The sequence below is a fragment of the Bufo bufo genome, chromosome 4 (assembly GCF_905171765.1).
Source record: "Bufo bufo chromosome 4, aBufBuf1.1, whole genome shotgun sequence".
NCBI lineage: Eukaryota > Metazoa > Chordata > Amphibia > Anura > Bufonidae > Bufo > Bufo bufo.
In genome coordinates, this window is record NC_053392.1 from 361,497,282 (window position 1) to 361,517,393 (window position 20,112).

The following is a 20,112-nucleotide window of genomic DNA, read 5'->3' on the forward strand; positions in this document are numbered from 1 at the left end:
TTATTTTGAGACCTATGTTATACCCAGGGACACATAGTAGAATTACTATTGAGGAAATAAGCTAGGGGCTGGGCATGATATTTGAAGCCTAATGAGAGAGACGTATGTGGATAGAGTGGATTGTAGCATGGGCAGTGGATTTATATAACTGGAAAGTGACCTAACCCTAATAGGGAAAATTGAATATTATGGCATTCCTTGTGAAAGGAGGCAGAGGTCACTTAGGTTATATAGAGAATGAACAGAAAGGCGGAAGACTATAACCAGTGGATATCAACTGGCATAGGGCATCCAGCCCAAATATGTTATGAATAAAGAGCCCATAGTGAATGAATGGGATGTTGTCTCAATAAAAAGCCCCGTAAGCTAACAGAATGGCTGTGTCCGTGTATGCGCTTGTGCATATACTCAGGGGGGATGGAGTATGAGGAGTGTTGTCGCTCCTGGATATGTGCATATGTGCATGGGATGCAATAATAAATATGGATGCGCCCTTGGAGTGAGATGAGTGTCTTGGTCTCAGCCCCACCGGAGAGTATGTGATCTGTGAACCGGCTGCCCGTCGAGGGGATCAAACAATACCAACACTAAACTTTTACAATTAGTAAAAGAGAAAATTTGTATGTATAGGCATGCCTCTTAATGAGGATATCAATAATGTGAAAATATGATAATAATTAAATTGAAGAATGTCCACTGTCAAGATGTGATGTACAGTAACTAAGGAGCCGCTACGCAGTGAGGTCTCTTCCGGTCATGTGATTAGGTCATGTGATTCACGTGACCGAGGAGGGCGGAACCAGAGAAGGACCGCACACGATGACGTGGGTCAGCCGAGAAGGTAGACGTCACTGATGATGTAGCGGCGCATGCGCAGAGTGAGGAAGAGGACGCCAAACACACCACGTTAGGTGTAGGAGTAATGCCTGCAGTGTATCCTCCATGGATGTTGTATTTTACATTTGGTCCTAGGACCATAGATTGCCTACTCTTGACGTGCACTTGTTTTTTTGTGGTTGTTGGTGTGGTTTATTTGAAGTAAAAATTAACTTTTATTTAATTAAATTTAATAAATATTTGCAACTAGTAGCTGACCAGCTTAAATTCTAAATTTTAAAACTATCAGCAGTGGGCCTGAGGGTGCTACGTGGGGTATAGAAATGTACTGACGGCCGTTTGGCAATGACAACTGTAGCTATTTCCAGCTGGCTAATTTGCCTCATTGTATGCTGAAATAAATACTTGTGTCCGCTGTTTTGCAACAGTTGTTGTACATTGTCAGCAGGCTGTTCAGTGTTAGTGCTGATATGCACTGTATCAGGACGTCAGTAGTACTGCAAGTGCTGTTAAAGCTGCCTGCTGCCTCTCCTGTTAATGAACGACGTACGATGGCATTCAGTTTGCAGCATAGTCTCTTACTGTGCTGTCCTGGCGGCGCAGTCACTTGCTAAACTAGAATCTGCTATTTGGTAGCTAAACCCTTCATGATAGGCCCTCTGTGATCTAAAATCTAACGCTGCCTCCCGACATGTTTCGCCATAGATATGGCGTCTTCAGGGGATCGGGCAGGGGATCGGGCATCCTCCATGGATGTGTCCCATGGCCTGGGATAGGGGTAAGAAATGGAGTGAGGAATTAGTTTGGAGACAGGAGATGTCGTTTGAGCGATGTGGTTAACAAAGGATACGTTTTTTTTACCTGAAGATGGAGGTATTATCTAATTTAGGTGGAGTTAAGTTTGACCAATTGTTGGAGTTTGGTGATTATATATATGTTCACTATTGGTATGTATTTATGAGCTTGATATAGACCTAACAGGTCAAAACGTCGCTGTCCTCGGTTAAATAAAGGTAAAATTTTCTATGATATTGGAGTGCCGCAGTTTTCCATAGTATTGCAAGCCATTAAGGAGTTCGGGAGGCCAGAACTCAATGCTGTGGGCACTGCCACAAAATGGAAAAACTGGAATGATGCAGTGAGTAGTGCTGTCTTGTTCATAATCTTTGAAGTATATGACATGTGAATGAGGCATTATACCAATTCTTGGGTGGTATTATTTGTGTACTAAGGAATAGCACATGGCGGAAATAACTCTTGTGCATTTAACAACTTGGCACAGTCACATCCTCATTACTAGACATTTTTTGAAAACTGTCTAGCAAGGCCCATACAGTGGATATAAAAAGTCTACACACCCCTGTTAAAATGTCAGGTTTCTGTGCTGTAAAAAAATGAGACAAAGATAAATAATTTCAGAACTTTTTCCACCTTTAATGTGACCTATAAACTCTACCACTCAATAGAAAAACAAACTGAAATCTTTTAGGTAGAGGGAAGAAAACAAAAAAAACTAAAATAATGTGGTTGCATAAGTGTTATAACTGGGGATGCAGCTGTGTTCAGAATTAAGCAATCACATTTAAAATCATGTTAAATAGGAGTCAGCATGCACCTGCCATCATTTAAAGTGCCTCTGATTAACCCCAAATAAAGTTCAGCTGCTCTAGTTGGTCTTTCCTGAAATTTTCTTAGTTGCATCCCACAGCAAAAGTCATGGTCCCCAGAGAGCTTCCAAAGCATCAGAGGGATCTCATTGTTAAAAGGTATCAGTCAGGAGAAGGGTACAAAAGAATTTCCAAGGCATTAGATATACCATGGAACACAGTGAAGACCCTCCAAAATTGATGAAAAGACGAGAAGAAAACTGGTCTGGGAGGCTACCAAGAGGCCTACAGCAACATTAAAGGAGCTGCAGGAATATCTGGCAAGTACTGGCTGTGCGGTACATGTGACAACAATCTCCTGTATTTTTCATATGTCTGGGCTATGGGGTAGAGTGGCAAGACGAAAGCATTTTCTTACGAAGAAAAACATCGAAGCCAGGCTACATTTTGAAAAAACACATCTGAAGTCTCCCAAAAGCATGTAGGAAAAATTGTGATGGTCTGATGAAACCAAGGTTTAACTTTTTGGCCATAATTCCAAAAGATATGTTTGGCACAAAAACAACACTGCACATCACCAAAAGAACACCATACCCACAGTGAAGCATGGTGAAAGCAGCATCATGCTTTGGGGCTGTTTTTCTTCAGCTGGAACTGGGGCCTTAGTTAGGCTAGAGGGAATTATGAACAGTTCCAAATACCAGTCAATATTGGCACAAAACTTTCAGGCTTCTGCTTGAAAGCTGAACATGAAGAGGAACTTCATATTTAAGCATGACAATGACCCAAAGCATACATCCAAATCAACAAAGGAATGGCATCACCAGAAGAATATTAAAGTTTTGGAATGTCCCAGCCAGAGCCCAGACCTAAATCCGATTCAAAATCTGTGGGGTGATCTGAAGAAGGCTGTGCACAGGAGATGCATTCGCAATCTGGCAAATTTGGAGTGTTTTTGCAAAGAAGAGTGGGCAAATCTTGCCAACTCAAAATGTGCCATACCCAAAAAGACTGAGTGCTGTAATAAAATCAAAAGGTGCTTCAACAAAGTTTAAGGGTGTGCACACTTATGCAACCATATTACTTTATTTTTCTATTTTTTCTTCCCTCTACCTAAAAGATTTCATTTTGTTTTTCAATTGTGTTGTACAGTTTGTAGGTCACATTAAAGGTGGAAAAAGTTCTGAAATGATTTATCTTTGTCTCATTTTTATACAGCACAGAAACCTGACATTTTAACAGGGGTGTGTAGACTTTTTATATCCACTGTACATCTGTTAATTTTTGAGCACATTAATAGTAATGCCCTGTATTTGTCACCCAGTGAGAAGTCTGTCGGGCAGATTTATCAAAGCTTTTATGCCACTGATATGGTGTAAAAAATCCACAAATTATGGTGCACTCCATATTTTTAATATAATTTGCAACTTTTTAAACTTTGTGCCACATTTTAAAATAAGGCGAGAAAAGAGGTGGGATTTAGACAGAGGATCTAGGGACAGTTGCAGTCTAATAGTTTTGCTACAATTGGCATAAATTAAAGCTGACATAGACTATGAGCAATGAGCATCAATACATTTTGGCAAATTTTATTCCAACAGATTTGGAATGCCAGTCTTACTGTATATGAGGCTACTTCGCTTTCTACCTCTTGTCCCCTAACTCTATCATCAAATGACTAAAACACTTCTCATTCATTCCTCTCATTGTAAAAAGATGTTTTTTCCATATGATCTGCTCATGGATTAGCCAATTCATCAACTGGCATTCATCAAATGAACAGGTCTGATATGTAATACAATGCAGGCATTGTTCATAGAATAAAAATAAAGCAGACCCATTTTTCTAATCATGGATAGCCCCTTGAAAGTAAATCTTCTATTGAGTAGTTTCAATCTAAACATCATATTCTACTGTTAGATCCTTCAACAATCTAGTAAGGTACAATGTGTCTACAATAGACATTCTACCCTACCCCTTGTTCCTATCAAAGACTGCACAAGAAAATGTAAATATCCCTTTAAGTGACAGATATCTCAATATAACCCTTGACTAAATGACGTAGGTACTATACTTTAGTGCCTGTACAGGTATTTTACTTTACTTTGGCTGTCTCTCAATAAGAAACAGTTTGAGGCACACACAGTGGGGAAGCCTTCCTACCTGAAAGTGTATCACATTTCTGTTATGTTTAAGAATACTTTTTGTACCTTCCTTGACAAGGGATTGTGACTTAGAGGAAGCGAGAGGCTTAGTAGGGATGGGAATGGCTTAAGAAACACCAATTTGCAGAAAAATTGCATTAAAAGTTTAGTTCAAAATATGTAACCAATAGGTGTTGTAAAGCTAGACAAAGGTGTCTAAAGATGTCACAATTTTAATTTAATTTATGAGCCACTTGGAAAATGTTGTGCATCTTTAGACTGTATAGTCTAAGGGGGAGATTTATCAAAACTGGTGCAAAAGAAAAATGCCCTTAAGTTTATACCATTTAAATATTATAGGGGATCAGTTAATCTGCCCCAGTAAGTGTACAATGGCATAGATTTATTTATACTTTTTAAAAGTAAGCTTAGACTGTCTTAACCTTAACCACGTCACTCCTAGAGAAACAATGCAGTTAGAGATTTTTAAAATAATGCAGGGTCAAATGTCATAGGCCATGTCATGGCAATGCTCCATGTCTGCCGCCACTCTGCTCTCCGTGGTGGGCATGGGCACTGCATCACTAACCGAGCTTCTTTCTAGCTGCTAGACTCCAGTGTTCCATGCTGCCGGCTGCAGCCTGGCTGCAAGGCCTCTTCCTGTTTGTGTATTAGGCTACTTTCACATTAGCGTTTTCAATTCCGCTATTGAGATCCATCATAGGATTCATCATAGGATCTCATTAGCGGAAGAAAACGCTTCAGTTTTGTCCCCATTCCTTGTCAATGGGTACACAACTGAACTGAACGAAACGGAATGCACCAAAATGCAGTCTGTTCTGTTTAGTTGCGTCCCCATCACGGACAAAAACGCTGCAAGCAGCGTTTTTCTGTCCGCGATGTGGTGCAGAGCAAGACCGATCCGTCCTGACACAGAATGTAAGTCAATGGGGACGGATCTGTTTTCTCTGACACAATCTGGCACAATAGAAAACGGATCCGTCCCCCATTGGCTTTCAATGGTTTTCAAGACTGATCCGTCATGGCTATAGAAGACATAATACAACCGAATAAGTTCATGACGGATGCATGCACTTGTATTATTGTAATGGAAGCGTTTTTGCAGATCCATGACGGATCCGCAAAAAGCGCTAATGTGAAAGTAGCCTTAGAGAGACTTTTTCCCTGCACAAGTGCAGGAGTTAATTCCCTTGTTAATGATCCTGTTCTCAGCTGCTTGACTAATGAGCTAATCAACTGTAACATACTTACCTGACCGGGCTCCAGCAATGTGAGTCTCAGCTCCAGCACCTGCACACTGGAAGAGACGCGCTGCAGACATATGCAGTCGGATCCCTAGCAACAGAGCGAAAAACTCTGTTTCTCACCACCATGTGCGTGCACTAGGTAGATTAGCAACGGGCTGAAAGATAGCCCAGCTGCCCAGTTACTGTGTAGTTTGTATCCTGTCCTATGGAGCAAGACCATGGACCTATCTGATCTAGGGACTTGACGCTCTATTTAAATCCCCTTCTATCCAAACACCTTTGCCAGTGATCGTTTTTGGACTCACTTGCTGTGTTCTTGGTTCTTGTTCCTGTGCTTTATTAAATTGCTCATGCTTCTGACCCCAGCTTGTCTTCTGACAACTTAATGCCTCTCGTTTGGTGCTGCATAGCCCATCTGGTTCTGACCCATTTACGTATGACTCTGGTATTGTGTTTGTATATCTTTGTTTGTTAGTCCGTCTCTGCACTTAACTAGCGAATTGACCTGAATTTACGAATTGAATTTACGTATGACTCTGGTATTGTGTTTGTCTATCTTTGTTTGTTAGTCCGTCTCTGCACTTAACTAGCGAATTGACCGTCGACCAGTTGAGGTCTAGCTATCTAGGGCTTGTACTGCAATTAGGTAAGGGAAGTGGGCTGATTTCTAGCCTTAGGTATCACTGTCCTTGTCTGTCTCTACCTACAGTTGTTACAGTACCTGTGCTTCTGACCTAACTTCCTTACATGAGCAATCAGGTTCCTAGCTTCCCAAGTTCTCTGCAAAGGTGTGCTGTTTCCTGTTGTCTGCCTTGTACCGTCCTGTGCCTGTTTATTGTTGTGACCCTCTGCTGCCAGCCCTGACCTGGGCCTGTTACTGACTGTGTGTATTGCCTAATCCCTTTGTGCCTCACACTAGTCCTCGTGAATCAGAAGCCAACCACACCAGGACTAATCAACAGATGGCAGCCTGGTGGCTCCCCTGCAGTGATGGCCAGAGCCCTGTACAGGGATTAAAGGGTGAACACCAGGGAGCTGTCAAGATAACGCCATTAGGACTAGCCCAAAGTCAAACCGGTTGGTTGGCACAGTGGTTCCACACCCACTGTCGTAACAGGCTAATTTCCAAATACCAGATGATTTGGTCATGATCTGACCGTCTTTAGCAGTTTGTCTATTGATAGCCTATTTGTCAAGAAAGAAACCAATAAATGTTTTGAAAATAGATTACTGGACAATAAATCTACCTAGAACATAAGTCTAAAACAAAATCTTAGAACTAAAACTGGGGGAAGGGAGAGGAGTAGAAGCCATGGAAAACAAGAGAACTGTCAGTTCATGACTGAAACATTCGGCATTTGTAAATTGACATATGACACTTTACCCCACATATGTTTAGCTGAGTCTAGTCATATATGTAATATATCTCTCACTATTTAACATTGTATCTGTGGGAGTGCCCTGGAATTTCTTGAACTGATTGGGGACTGCAACACATCCTTCACTTGCACCCCACATCACTTACAGATTGCGGAATTCTAACATTCTAGTCATTTGTCCCACCTTGAGACTGTCTAATCTATGTTTACACTATCTATTTGTTGCTTGGGTTACTCCAAAAAAGTGCCAACATTTTGGTGCATTTTTGGCTTTCTGTGCCACATTTAAGCCACATTTTCTCCCTATGCCCCCTTATCAGACAAGTAAAAAAAAGTCTGAAAGTGCCTAAAACATTTTAATATGTTCTGATGTCTATATGCCAGGCTTTTGGCACAAATTGTGCTAGAATTCTGGTCACATTAGTAAATCTCCCCTATTGTGTTGAAGACCATGCAGAATGGCATTGAGAGCCACAGATTGTACATGTATGCTTTTTTGATTATTACTGATCTGAAACTTTAGAATGATTCGGTTCACGTTCAGCAAGCATAAAAATAAAACAATGGGTAATTTGCTTAGAGGCCATGTGGCATGTTATAAAGCAGTTGGAATATTTGACACTAGAATTATAGCAAGAGGTTTATTTAAGTAGACTGCATTTTACACTTTTATTTGGTACAATTCTGATTCATTTTCACAAACAGGATATTCTTGACAGCCAACAATGCAATATAAGACAGATTCATTTATTTTCGCTGCTTTTCTAGGACATACTTCAAAGTGATATGAAAATGTCTTAAAAATAAAATAAAATCTCTCTTGAAGATAAATGCCAACCCGTAAGCAGAAAATGCCTTATCTGATGAATCTGTCCAGAATACTACATGACATGAGTACATATTGAAGTCAGGACTCACAGCAATATCTCCTGGTTGTTTTATTGCATTTTAATGTCATAGTCTATGCCTCATTATCCTGTTAGAAGTCTGCTCCAAGCAAATGCAAAGCAGACATTCATATTCCTTACAAATGTGACACCAATTTTTCTGTAGATATATAATTGAAGGGAATGAACACCAAGTTAGCTCATACATCCTAATTAATAATTAAACAAGCTGGTGCCATGCATATTTATAGGCTATTTAAAGAAAATACAATTATTTACCTGTTCTGTATAAACGGTTTAGTTGATATTTCTATGCTACGGCTTTTAGTAGATGAAAGAGAACAGCAAAGACTGGCAGAAATTGCAGGCCTGTGTTCTTTAACGATCTGCAGATGGAAGCAAGGATATTCAGTAATTAAGAACTGGAGTTAAATGGATTATCCCACAAATGTAAAACTCTTTTTTACTCACTTATCTGGAGGACTTTGTGAACAAAAAAATAAGTTATGGCTCTGGGAAGGCGGGGAGTGAAAAACTAAAATTTGAAAATGCTAAATCACAAGGTCCTCTAAGGATTAATTACAATGACAATAAAAGGAGAACTTAAGATGATTTCATTTTTTTTTATATATCTATCTGATGATACTATTAAATTTGCATGGCGATTTAGATTAAGTCTATTCTATTAATTTAACAGATTGTGAATTGTAAACTGAGGAATTGGGAATTGTAGGGGAATTGTAAACTGTTCCTGCAGCCCAAAAAAATCATGATAATCAGTCCACCTTTCAGGGGGCCTCATAAAAGTTTCAAATCGGAACCCCTTTATTCACTTCTTCAGCTTTTTAGTCTCAAGTGTAGTTAAGGTAGTATTGCCAGAGTACAAGGGTATATTTACATGGAGTTTTTTCAGCGCTGAGGAATTTGCTTCAAAATTCTGGGCTGCTTTTGTGTGATTTGACGCAGTTTTCACCCTACCCATTTCAGAGGTAATTTTTCTTCCGGATTTAATGCAAAATCCACAACAACAATGGGCAAATTACTTCTTTTTTCAAAGCAAAAAAAGAATATCCTGTGAAAATCAATGGGAGGTGGATTACATGTGTTCTCAGTGCAGACTTTCACATGGAATACTTCCCAAAATCCTTCCAGAACAATTCCATGTGAACATACCCTAACTGTTAAAATATTTTCATAACCAGTAACCAGATGGGGGTAGGCAGGGTTACAGAAATGCACCCATTCAGGGGCGGACTGGCCTGGTAATGGTGGTAATGACAGCGGGGCCCGGTGCACTCACTGTTTTCTATCGCACCGGGCCCCGCTCACTGTAATACTAATTTTCATATGTGAACAAGAAGAGAAATCCTCTGCGATCCTCTCCCTCTCTGTACTCACAAACTCAGTAGCAGGCAGGCCGGGCTGCAGCGTAACTCACTGACGTCACGCGCCTGCTTCATTCATAAAGTGGGAGGAGCAGGCGCATGACGTCAGTGAGTTGCGCTGCCGCCCGGCCTGCCTGCTACTGAGTTTGTGAGTACAGAGAGGGAGAGGATCGCAGAGGATTTCTCTTGTTCTTGTTCACATATGAAAATTAGTATTACAGTAAGCGGGGCCCGGTGTGATAGAATACAGTGACTGCACCGCTGCCATTACAACACCAGATGCCGGCCCCCAGACCCTGTATTGGGGGTCATTCACTCACAGGGACACTGTTATAGGGGGATATGTGGATGACACATATATAGCATAAGGTGCTATATATGTGTCACCCACAGTGCCATCCACAGAGCCCCCACAACAGTGCCATCCACAGAGCCCCCACAACAGTGCCATCCACAGAGCCCCCACAACAGTGCCATCCACAGAGCCCCCACAACAGTGCCGTCCACAGAGCCCCCACAACAGTGCCGTCCACAGAGCCCCCACAACAGTGCCATCCACAGAGCCCCCACAACAGTGCCATCCACAGAGCCCCCACAACAGTGCCATCCACAGACCACCATTAGTTCAAAACCCACCAAAAGCACACATTTTGGTTCAAAATATTTTTTAATTTGGCTATTCCCCACCCCTCTTGTAATTGTTCCGCTACTTGTGGGCTGCGCGGGCATGAGTTCAGTCACTTCGGTGCGCAATCCCGTCCTGCAGTGCGTGATCCCGCGAGACCCGCCGCTGTAGGTCACGGGTCTCACGGGATCACGTGCCGAAGTGACTGAACTCATGCCCAGGTAGCCCGCAAGTAGCAGATCAGTGGAACAAGTACAAGGTGGAGGGGACAGTTTCTAACAGAGGCTCACTAATAGACGCTGAGATTAGATCACCCCATACGAAAGCATTGAATCAATGCTTTCCTATAGGGAAAAATCTGACCCTGGAGGTCATCATGCAGAGTGTGAGGACGTCCAGCGTCAGATACCAGACCAAAGGTCTGTTTTAATCCAGGAAGCCCTCAGGTGGCTGCCAGCCACTAGAGGCTGACTTATTGCTAGAACGTAAACAATGCAGTTTCTCTAGAACATTGCAGCTCGATTTGCAAAAGGGACACTGTACCCAGACCACTTCAATGAGCTGAAGTGGTCTGGGTGCCTTTTGTGTCGCTTTAACTTTGAAATCTTATTAAAGATTGTGTAGGGTGTGGCTGGAGGCGGGGCATGGAGGCGGGACAAGGGTGGGGCTTGCAGCAGAACACGGGTGGGGCCTGTAAGGGGGCCCTTGATTTATTTTGCCCGGGGGCCCTGAGGGTTCTCAGTCCGCCCCTGCACCCATTCACAGCATGGTTTCGATGTTTCTATAACTCTAGCCAGCCCCAGCCCCTATTCCCATGAAAGGCTTAGATGGGAATAGCACTTTAAATTCACTTATAAATTATATACACTTTCTTTTACACTCACCTGGATTTTAAACTGTTCTGCATTGCACCTTGGGAATATAGATGCAGGTTCATGCCCTGTGCAAAAATACTAAAATGGGGACATTAATCCAGATGATATTATATAGCCCAATATGTAGTGCTATAAACCAGCCATAAATCACTGCAAAAGGTGCACCACAATGATATGCAACACTGGCTAATCCCTCAGGCTGATGTTGAAAATACTTTAGCCAATGTATTCCAGTCAGGAACACAACGGAGCCCATTTGCACCACCGTCAAGGTATCTCAGTGTGGCTTGGGTCCTACCACTAGACTACCTATGGTGTGTGAACACGGTCTAAAAGGTGCTAAGATCCAGCTCCTTTCAGACCGTGTTCACACACCATAGGTAGTCTAGTGGTAGGACCCATGCCACACTGAGATAACTTGACGGTGGTGCAAAAGGGCTCCGTTGTGTTCCTGACTGGAATACATTGGCTAAAGTCTCAGTTTTTATCATCAGCTTGAGGGATTAGCCAGTATTGTCAGTTGCATATAATTGTGGTGTACCTTTTGCAGTGATTTATGCATTCGTGTATTTTCATTCACACACTACTCCATCTTGTGTAGGATGCCTTTGTGGTGCATGTGGTCTGCTGCCGACATCCTCCATTGTATGAATTTTTTGTTGGGAATTGGCGCTAACAACGGATCACATGTGGAGGAATTGCTCCCCCGGTTATAAACACGCTACAGTGTTTGGGGTTTTTGAGCATTTCCTCCCATTTAGGCCACTTTATTTTAGTGTTTTTTCTAATAAACCAGCCAACATTGACCCCATAGGCTAACATATATTTGCTTTATTTCAGCTTGCTGGGTTCATCTATGCCTGTTATGTCTTGAAATGTATTTCTGAAGAAGAGGACAGTTGTAAGTATTCATACTTTGATATCTTATTTCTCTGACCATTAAGTACAGTGACAAACTAAATGTTTAAATGTACTGTACCTAGCAAGGCATCTTAGTAAAGAAAATGTGTCAACAAAAGTAAAGAACACTATGGCCACCTTGACAGAATATGTTATCAGCAGTAATATAGATGGTAATTATAACTGGCAAGAATATGCAGTGTAACTCCAACATAAAACCTCATTTTATTGTTCGGTTAAATATTCTCTCTCCTCCACATCTTTTTATACAACTGGAAGAGAAGGACAGACTGTGACTGATGGCACTGGTTGATGTTGTTTTCAAGGGCACCCTTAGACTCCAGAGAGGTACTGCTTAGGAAGGTACCACCCAATACACCAGACTCAAATGGCAATGCCACCACATCACCAACTACCCCAATGTTCTTTTATGTGTCATATAATAGAACCTTATTTCTGATATTTAAGGACTCTATACTGACAGGGAGTGTTCCACAAGATTGGCACTTAGCAAATGTGGTGCCAATATTCAAAAAGAGGTAAAAAACAGAGCCCAGAAATCATAGGCCGGTAAGTCTAACATCTGTCGTGGATAAACTGTTTGAAGGTTTTCTAAGAGATGTACCTTAATGAAAATAAGCAAATAACGCCTTATCAGCATGGCTTCTTGGGGGATCTGTCATGTCAAACTAATTTAATCCGTTTCTATGAGGAGGTAAGTTCTAGACTTGACAGCGGCGAATCAATGGATGTATATCTGGACTTCTCCAAAGCATTTGACACTGTATCGCAAAAAAGGTTAGTATATAAAATGAGAATGCTTGGACTGGGAGAAAATGTCTGTATGTGGGTAAGTAACTGGCTCAATGATAGAAAACAGAGGGTGGTTATTAACGGTACAAACTCAGATTTGGTCACTGTCACTAGTGGAGTACCTCAGGGGTCAGTATTGGGCCCTATTCTCTTAAAAATATTTATTAATGATCTTGTAGAAGGCATGCACATTAAAATATCAATTTATGCAGAAGACACTAAAGTATGTAAAGTAATTGACACGGAAGAGGATAGTATACTGGTACAGATGGATCTGGATAGATTGGAGGCTTGAGCAGAAAAGTGGCAGATGAGGTTTAACACTGAAAAATGTAAGATTATGCACATGGGAAAGAATAATGCAAGTCACCAGTACATACTAAATTGTAAAACACTGGGTAACACTTACATGGAAAAGGATTTAGGAATTTTAGTGGACAGCAAACTAAACTGTAGAAACCAGTGTCAGGTAGCTGCTGTCAACGCCAATAAAATAATGGATTGCATCAAAAGGGGCAAAGATGCCCGTGATGAGAACATGGTCCTTCCACTTTCCAAATCACTAGTCAGACCACACATGGAGTATTGTGTACAGTTCTTGGCTCCTGTGAACAAGGCAAACATAGCAGAGCTGGAGAGGGTTCAGAGAAGGGCAACTAAAGTAGTAACTGGAATGGGTAGACTACAGTCCCAGTAAAATTGTAAAAATTAGGGCTATTCACTTTAGAAAAAATACTACTAAAGGGAGATCTAATAACTATATATAAATATATCAGGGGTCAGTACAGAGATCTCTCCCATCATCTATTTATCCCCAGGACTGTGACTATGACGAGGGGACATCCTCTGCGTCTGGAGGAAAGAAGGATTGTACACAGACATAGAAGAGGATTCTTTATGGTAAGAGCAATGAGACTATTGAACTCTCTACCTGAGGAGGTGGTGATGGTGAGTACAATAAAGGAATTCAAGAGGGGCCTGGATGTATTTCTGGAGTGCAATAAGATTTCTGAACAAGTGTCATTGATCCAGGAAGTTATTCTGATTGCCTGATTTGAGGTGCAGGGCTGCTTCTAGCTTTGCTATATAGACATTGTAATGTAATATATGATGTCTGATTTTTATTTTTTACATTAATCATACGATAACCTGTTTTATTAACTGTGGCTGGGATTTTGTTTTTAAGAATAAGTTCTATATTTTAAATAAATTCTTACTGTTAAAAGGGGTTACCCCACAAAAAGTATTACTATGCATATGAAATACCCAAGGCATTAAAAATGAAGCATTATTGCAATATACATGCAATAAAAGTAGTGTTAGGATTTTTATGTACTCTCCATTTTTCTCTCTGGTAGTGCAAGCAGCTGTTTCTCCTGGTCTACCTTCTCCTGTATTAACTGTTAGGGCCTGTTCACACAGCGGAATTTTCCATTGGAATTTTGAGGCAGACTCCATGCCAAAATTCTGGCGGCGGCCATATGGTGTCTGCCTCCAATTGTTTTTTAATGAGAGGAAGCACTGCAGTTAGTGGGCTGGCTGTTTAACCCTTTCCAGACACAGACGGTTTTAACCTTCCTGACCAGGCCCCGTTTTGAGATGAACGAAGAATTGCAGAATTCCATTTGGATGTTTCGCCAAATTTTTTAATTGATGGAAGTAGTGGGTTCAATGACAGGGAGTTGTAATTGCGCTGCCATCGGTCATTGTACCCCTCAGATGTTGCGTTAATAGCTGATCGCGGCATCTGATAGTAATAAGAGTGTGGAATTTTAAAAATAAACTATACTTACTAAAACATACTTACCTCATTCATTTGTTCGCGGCGGGCCGGACGCCGCCCTCTTGCTTGAAGATCTAGCGACCAAAACAGTGTGTGATGGCATCAATCGGTGTGGTGACATCATACATCACCACGCACAAGATTTTGTGCGAGATCTTCAAGCAAAATGTCAGCGGCCGTCCTAAGCAAATGTGTGAGATAAGTATGATTTTTTTAAGTTTTTTACACTATTTCAGGTAAAATCATTTCGTTACCACGAAGCATGAGGAAATTTGGCTTCATGTCGAATCAAATTTATCCTGAAATTCGGATTGAAGTCCACTTCATGGACTTTGATTCACTTAACACTAGTTGCAAATCTGACTTGTCAATTTACGTAATAATACCTTTGGAATGCTTTTACTTATCCAAGCTGTTCTGAGAATATTTTCTTGTGACACATTGTACTTTACATATGTGATACATTTGGGTTGATATGTTTTACCTTTAGTTATTGAAAAAAAAAAAAAGGTTTGCAGAAAAAATGGAAAAATTTGCTATTTTATGAATTCGGCACTATGGACACTATTTGACACTATACTGCTCAAATTATTCAAAACTAATTCTAGACACTTTGTTAACCCTTTAGGTGTTCTACAAAAAATAAAGAAAAGTGGAGATGAAATGCAAAAAGTAAATTTTTTCAGATTTTCCATTTTAATCCTTTCTGTAGCATGGCAAAAATATTTTTTACGATGATTCTGAAGTTTACAGAAACACCCCATATGTCGTAAACTGCTGTATGAGCGCACCACAGGTCTCGGAAGGGAAGGAACACCAGATGGATTTTGGAGAGCAGATTTTGCTAAAATGGTTTTGGGCGTTATGTCATATTTGAAGAGATCCTGAGGTACCCAGTGACAGGTACAGTGAAACCCCCCAAAAAGTGACCCTATTTTGAAAACTACATCCCCAAGGAATTTTTCAAGGATTGTAGTAAGCACTTTGATCCAACAGGTGTGTCATAGAATTTAGAAACAGTGAAAATGAAAACATTTATTTTTTACAATACAATGTCACTTTTGTCCCAAATTTTCAATTTTCACAAGGGGTAACATGAAAAACTCACCCCACAAATACAACGACAACATTTCCGTTGTGGTCATAAACTGCTGTATAGGCACACGCCAGGGCTCAAAAGGGAAAGAGTGCCATATGGCTTTCGGGGGGCAGATTTTTATGAAATGTTTCTTGGGTGCCTATACAGCATATTTCATAGAATTTAGAACACTTGGCTGTGAAAAAGAAAAAATCACATTTAATCACCAATAAAATGTAGATTTTTCATTTTTTACAAGGGGTAACAGAAGAAATTAACCCCACAATTTATTGTGCATTTTCTCCTAAATATAGAAACACCCCATATGTGGTTAAAAACTGATATAAGGACACACTGCAGAGCTCTGAAAGGAAGGCGCGCCATATGGCTTTTGGAGAACAGATTTTGCTGGAATGAGTTTTGGGCCACATGTTGCAGTTGAAGAAACCCTGAGGTATTCCTCCACTGCAAATCCCTAAAAAGTGATCCCATTTCGAAAAGTCAACCCCGAACAGAATTCATTGTGGAGTGTAGTGAGTGCTATAGTGTAGTGAATGCCTCCAATCAGCTGTTTGAGTGTAGATTTCTCGGTGGAAGTTGCCACTACACAACTCTATCAACCTTGTAGTGGAAAGTGCTAATCATGGCAGTGTTTCTCCCACTGAAGTCAAAGCATGGCTTCCATGCCCTGCTTTTGGAGTTAGAGAAACAGCGGAGGGCATACCGCTTAGCGACTTCCATAGCTCTGCCTCCACTGGCCATTTCTTAAGGTGTGTTTACACTGGCCGAGTAGCCAATTGTCCGTAATGAAGTGTTCCGTCCCAACAGTCGGCTGCTCGTTCAGTGAAGGAGACCACTGCATCTGGTTTTATGCACCATTGAGAAAAAACAGCGCACCTTCTCCTTGGCTGTGACGTCCCCTGATAAAAGCTGCCGTCTCCTCCAAAATAGAACGTGGGGCACAGCGCCCCAAAAGAGCAGCGGATCAGAAAAAAATTTGCACAGTCACATCTCCTAAACATTCCCTACAGTGTGAGGTATTGATAATGTATTGTCAGAACCAGTGATATTTGTAAAAAGTAAGATCTATAGTTTAATTATCTTTTTTTTATTTCTGTCTTTGCTTAATTGCTTGATAACCAGAGAGGTAATATAGATAATACATCTAGATAAGAAATACAAACCTCATAACACCAAAATAGAAATCTTCTAATGACCTGCTGCAACAATATAAAGTTTAGATAGAGTTACTTTGTGAAGGTGAAGACCTAATTTCGCTATTAATTCCCTTTCTCACTTTGCACAATTAAAGGTAATGAAAGTTTCCTCTACTTACCTTTACTAATAATATCCTGCTGAGACAAATTTGCTTTCAATGGACACCAGGGATGGAATGAGTAATTAGATTTCTAGACTGCTTTTCATTTCCTTCTTTTTGACAAATGAAGGCATTTACTGGTATCAGGCATTTTGTTTTTAACATACATGAAGGTGATTATAAAATAATTTTCTACTTGATGACAATATAGGTCTAAAACCAAGTGTACACTATTACAGAAAGATGAACACAGTAACTGCTTCACCATAATCGCTGTTAAATGCTAAGTAGATGCCTACAGCATAGGTTGTCTTAGGCAGCATTAGTAAATGTGGGACAGTGTCTATTAATTACAGGTTTCATCCATATTCAATTAATACTTAGACAGCCTAAACATAGATTTGGCACATTGTGTAACTGCCTGTTCTATCACAATGGTGCATGATGTGATATAGATTTGGTACTTGATTTGATCTCGCTAGAGGATAAAACTTTTCTCTACTCATAGTTGGCTTACATTAGCCCATATTTTTATTTGACACAAATCACGGTTACACTTAGCCATGCTTACTTTCGAGCCCAAAAAGAGTATCAAGCATGGCATACTTTTTGATGCAAACTAATAATAAATGTGTCTGAACTCAGACTCTGGGATACATTTACTAAGCTAGTAGATGACTTAAACTTAGACTGGCTGTCTAGACCTGCACCTAATTTATTACAGTGGCTCAAGCTGGATGATAAAAGTAGTGTAAGGATTGACACTTTGTCTAACTTCATACCAACTCTAGGTTGACTTACTTTGTGACAGAATTTTATGCCTGAATTGGTGCACAGTTAGTGCAAAATAGCACATTTTGGCCTTATCTCTTTCCCATAAAATGACACCACTTTTTCAGACTAGGTGCAGAATCTTTCTCTAAATCTAGAGGAGTCAAGTTGTATCACTTTTTGGCACGTTATACCAAAATCTAGTTGCATTACATTAGTAAATATGGGCGTTTTGCCAAACAAATGGCACATATTACTCAAGAAAATAGGCAAACACAACTTAAATGTGGCCAACTGTATTCAACTCATCTTTGGTGATATACATATCACTCACTACACTATAGCACTCACTATACCCCACAATGATACTTCAAGCAAATTGTATAACTCTTATTTTGATTAGCGATGGCCTTGCGGTTCGCCCAGCGGTCGGTTCGCGGCGAACTTTGCGCGTTCGCGATCCGCCGAACATGCAAACATATGGCGATGTCCGCGTGTGCCATATTCTTTTGCATTGTGCAGAACTTTGACCCATGACTCATCCATCAGGTGGGATAGGACAGCCAATTGAGCCTTTTCGTCACATGGACACCCCCCCAACCCTATAACAGAACCCCAATCTGGCAGCCATTTTCCATTATGTGTTTTGCCAGTTTAGGGGGAGGTTGCATTTTGGAGCAGGGACAGGCTGTTAGGAACTTAGGGACACCAAACGCTATCTAGTAGGGCCACAAAAGTCCTTTTAAGGACTGGTAATGTTGTGCAATAGATAGGTGTGATACACAAAGGGGTGTGATATACTTATAATAGTCTAACATAGAAAGTATATTATAGTGCATTTGTATGCTTCCAGAAAATACTGATTGAGGGCTGCGATCTATCAGCTTCCACAAAATAGTCATAGAGGTTTTCCATATACCTGCGTCCACAAAATTACTGCTTGAGGGTGATATACCAGCTTCAACTAACAACTGATTGAGGCCTTCCATGTATCAGCTTCCACAAAATAGTGATAGAGGTTTTACATATACCTGTGTCCACAAAATTCAGATTGCAGGTTTTGATATACCAGCTTAAATCAACAACTGATTAAGGCCTGCCATATATCAGCTTCCACAAAATAGTGATAGAGGTTTTCCATATACCTGCGTCCACAAAATTACTGCTTGAGGGTGATATACCAGCTTCAACTAACAACTGATTGAGGCGCCTGCCATATATCAGCTTCCATGAAATAGTGATAGAGGTTTTCCAGATACCTGCATCCACAAAATTACTGCTTGAGGGTGATATACCAGCTTCAACTAACAATTGATTGAGGCCTGCCATATATCAGCTTCCACAAATACAGGGTCATTTTGAAAATGACAGGCAGAGGAAAAGGCAGGCCGTTCCGCAGGGGTGGTAGTGGTCGGGCAGGTGCACCAGGCTGGAGCCTAAGTGGGAAGTTGGAGAAGGTGCTTGCGATTATGTCAAAGGATGCACCAGAGTTGGTTTGAGTGGCTCACTCAGCCTTCTGCTTCTGCACCCTCCTCATCCTCTGTATCTGCACCCTCCTCACTCTATGCTGTGTGCACCCCCAAAGACACCACCACCACCATAGCCCCTCCACTCAGAGCAGGCAGAACTCGCAGTGCACAGGAGGCAAAAAGCAGACTGCAAATGTATCTGGAGCGAGCCATCCACCATGCACGGTCACATCTTGCGCTCCCAGGACGCTCTGCAATGTGGGCTTTTTTTAACGTTTCAGCTGCTGACAATAGTGTTACCATCTGACGCCTGTACTTACAACGCATAAATCACGGTAAGCCCAACACTCACCTAGGGACGACTGCCTTAAGAAGGCACCTGGCCTCCCATCACCGAGCCCAGTGGGAACAACGCCGTCAGAACCCACAAAGCCACACTCCCGGCGCTCCACGTCCTGCCTCTTCTCCTCTCTCCTCCCATTTTTCCTCCACTCCACCTTCTACTGTGCCATCGTTGTGTTCACCTGGCACAAGGCAGGCTTCCGTGGCCCAAATGTTCGAGCGTAAAAAAATTATGATGCCGGATAACCCTCTTGCCCAACGGCTGTGGATTTAGTGTTACCACCACGGATTGCATGCAGGCCTGCCTCTTCTTCTCCTCCTCCTACTACATCCTCCGTCTCCTCCTCGGCTGACTCCTCCTTTTCCATTGCTGCCGCCTCTTCCGCTGCACCCCCCAAGCTCCTCAGAACCTACTTGATGTGCCAGGTGAGATGTTGCCATGCTGTGCTTCGGCTGTTGTGCCTGGAAGCCAAGAGCCACATCGGTCCTGCACTGCTTTCAGCTCTGTGGTCACAGGACGATCAGTGGCTAACTGCGCTCAATTTGACAGTTGGTATCTGCTGAGCGAGCTGAAACAGGGCACAATGACACAAGTGCCGTGCATGGCACACGTCCTGAACTTAGTCATGCA